The sequence below is a fragment of the Somniosus microcephalus genome, chromosome 28 (genome assembly GCF_052327205.1).
Source record: "Somniosus microcephalus isolate GS21.2 chromosome 28, FLI_Smic_1.0, whole genome shotgun sequence".
In the NCBI taxonomy this organism is placed as follows: domain Eukaryota; kingdom Metazoa; phylum Chordata; class Chondrichthyes; order Squaliformes; family Somniosidae; genus Somniosus; species Somniosus microcephalus.
The window spans coordinates 11834977-11838612 of record NC_141014.1 but is presented as its reverse complement, the minus strand read 5'-3'; the positions used below and the strand labels follow the sequence as shown (position 1 = coordinate 11838612).

The 3636-nt window shown below is 46.2% G+C and overlaps 1 non-coding gene across 1 annotated transcript; it reads left to right on the top strand.

The window, feature by feature from the left end:
- Positions 1-433: 433 nt before the first annotated feature.
- On the top strand, positions 434-506 carry trnar-ccu (transfer RNA arginine (anticodon CCU)). Its single transcript has one exon. It is a non-coding gene; the product is annotated as a tRNA-Arg (tRNA).
- The last annotated feature ends 3130 nt before the right edge of the window (positions 507-3636 follow it).

Genomic DNA, 3636 nt, shown 5'->3' with positions numbered 1-3636 from the left:
AGGCGCTATATAAATACAAGTCTTTTTTCCTTTTTCCTTCGTTTCATCAACGGCCGTGTCTTCAGCTGCCCGGGCGCTAAGCTCTGGAATTCCCTCCCGAAATATCTCCCCCTCGCTACCTCTCTCTCCTCCTTTAAGATGCTCTATAAAACCTCCCTCTTTAACCAAGCTTTTGGTCATCTGTCCTAATAGCTCCTTATGTGGCTTGGTGTCAAATTTTGTTTGACAATCGCTTCTGTGATACTACGATAAATGCGCTATACCAATGCAAGTTGTTGTTGTAGATGGCTTTGGTATGGCGCGAGCAGTGACAGATATGATGGGTGAAAATAGCTCCCATCTGTGCTTATCTTTCTAAGACTCTGAAACTGTGAGGCTGATGTCACAATTCGGAGCGGTCAATTGCCCTCAGGTGGGCTGCTTTTTGTATTCAGCCCCAGTGGCCTAATGGATAAAGCACTGGCCTCCTAAGCCAGGGATTGTGGGTTCAAGTCCCATCTGGGGTGCTGTGTTTTTTAAGATTGACACGATCGAAGGTTTAATCAGGGCCAGTGGTGGAAGGTATAGCTGGACGGCAAGGCTTCATTAACAGGAAGGTGTCATTACCCATGAGCCAAGATTCCATCAAGGCCGTGATGTCAATGCAATCACAGACAATGAGCCCAATGGGTGGTAAGAACCTTGTTCACAAGTGATTGGATATTCCGGATTAGTTGTGGAGAGGGGCGGTGATAGCTGATCTGCTGGCGGAGTCCACAGGGTCAGGGGTGAGTGGGATGGGAAGGATAAGATTATCTCCCAGCTGGCGATCTGGGTGGGAGGTTCGGTGAGCGATAAGGCACTGGTCTCCTAATCCAAGGATTGTGGATTCAAACTTGTCTCACAGGTGATGGCAGCCTCCCCACCTGGCTGTACCTTTCACCACTTGCCCTATAAAACCACCGCCATATTGTCAATCTTTAAACATCATCATCTCAGATGGAACTTGAACCCACAATCCGTGGTTTAAGAGGACCAGTGCCTTATCCAATAGGCCACTGGAGCTTAATGGACAAGGTGACCCACCTGAGGACAATTGACCGCTCTGAAATATGACATCTGGCTCACATTTTAAGTGTCTCACAAAATTAAGCACAGATGGAAGCTATTTTCACCCATCATATCTGTCACTGCTCGCGCCATACCAGGCCAGCTACAACAACAACTTGCATTGGTATAGTGCCTTTAGCGTAGTAACACAGGAGCGATTGTCAAACAAAATTTGTCACCAAGCCAGATAAGGAGCTATTAGGACAGATGACCAAAAGCTTGGTTAAGCAGGTAGGTTTTACAGAGCATATTAAAGGAGCAGAGGGAGGTAGAGAGTTGGAGATGTTTAGGAAGTGAATTCCAGAGCTTGGGGCCCAGGCAGTTGAAAGCACGGCCGCCAATGGTGGAGCGATGGAAATAGGGGATGTGAGAGAGGCCAGAATTGGAGAAGCGCAGAGATCTTGGTTTATTGTAGAGCTGGAGAAGGGTCCAGAGACAGGGAGGGGAAAGGCCATGGCGGGATTGGAACACAAGGATGAGAATTTTAAAATCGAAGCGTTGCTGGACTGGGAGTCAGTGTGGGTTAGTGAGCACAGGGTGACAGGTGAACCGGACTTGGTGCGAGTTAAGATATGGGCAGCAGAATTTTGAATGAGCTCAATTGATGAGTCCCATTTTCATGGTAACTCAATGAAATAAAAAAAAATTTCCTTGAAGGAAATTGAAGATGGTTCCTGGGCTGGCACCGCCTGCGCTCTAAACTAGATCTTTGGGCATCTGATGCCATCCCTCCCCCAAATCTCCTCTCTTCCATTGTTTAATTTCTCCAGCCTCTAATTGTGGCTGCATTTTAGCCCAAACTACAAGTTAAAGTATTCTGGGTAATTTTCCACTTTGTTAAGTGCTCTTTCCACCACTTGCCCCGCCTGAACTGCCGTTGTGTCAATCTTTAAAAACACTTCACCTCAGATGGGACTTGAACCCACAGTTTCTGGTTTAAGAAGTTAGTGCTTTAGCCATTAGGCCACTGGGGCAGAATACGCAATGAACTCTGCCTGAGGGCAACTGACCACTCCGAAATGTGACATCATCCTCACATTTTCAGTCTTAGGAAGTGAAGCACAGATGGAATCTATTTTCACCCATCATATCTGCCGCTAGCACCATACCAGAGACATCTACAACAACTTGCATTTATATAGCACCTTTAACATAGTAAAACGTCCCGTGGCGCTTCACCACACAGCTTTCCTTCCTGGCCCTATGTTAGCTGATATTTAAATGGTTCCTTCTCCTCAGGTACTCTCCCCCTCCCCTTCAAATCGGTTGCCATCACGCCCCTCCTCAAAAAATTCACTTTTGACGCCTCTGTCTTTGCAAACTGCCGCCCCATCTCCAACCTCCCTTTTCATCCAAGGTCCTTGAACTTGCTGTCACCTCCCAAATCTGTGCCCATCTTTCCCTCAACTCCATGTTTGAATCCCTCCAATAAGATTTCCGCCCAGCCACAGTACTGAAAAGGCTCTTATCAAAGTCACAAATAACATCCTATGTGTCTGTGTCCATGGTAAACTATCCCTCTTCAACCTTCTCAACTTGTCTTCAGTATGGTTGACCACAGCATCATGCTACAACGCCTCTCCTCCGTTGTCCAGCTGGGTGGGACTGCACTCACCTGGTTCCACTCTTACCTAGCCAATCGTAGCCAGAGAATCACCTGCAATGGTTTCTTTTCCCACTCCCGCACTGTTACTTCTGGAGTCCCCCAAGGATCTATCCTTGGCCCCCTCCTATTTATCATCTACATGCTGCCCCTTGGCAACATCAGCTGAAAATACAATGTCAGATTCCACATGTACAGTGACGATACCCAACTGTACCTCACCACCATCTCTCGTGACCCCACCACTGTCTCTGATTTATCTGACATCCAGTATTGTATGAGCAGGAATTTCCTCCAAATTTTTTATTCATTCACAGGATCTGGGCATCGCTACTGTAAAGTCTGTGGGTTGTTTAGTTAATTAATACACAGACTACCAGAGTAACTTAAAACAGGACTTTACTATTCGAAGGTCAGGGCGAATCTGCCCAATAAATCCTGACACAACACTTATATACTGGTGTGGTCACCGTCGGTACTACAGTATACAGAAGCCAAACAAAGTAGTGCCACACCTAAAATAGTTCTCTTAAAGGTGAACGGTTACATACAATAGTTCTCTTAAAGGTAGACGGGTACATACACTACAATCCTCCCTTTTTAGCTTACAACATACTTATTCCCCATTAAACATAACATATAATCAACTTCATGTAAAACAATTCACAGATATAGTCTCTGCGGGAAACAGTTCACAGATTCAGTCTCTGCGGAACAGTTCACAGATTCAGTCTCTGGTCTTGACTCGGTCCGAACAACATCTCTGTGGTGTAGCTGGTTCACATTTCTAGCGTGACTCATCCAATAGTCTTTCCCTTGGCTTAACAGCTTGAACTTCCGTCCTGCTGAACCAGCAGTGCTGACTTTTACCAAACAGCTGGACTGCCTTGGTAATTTTTCCTACTTTCCAACTGATTTGGCCCCCTTCGTAGGGCCCACGTGCA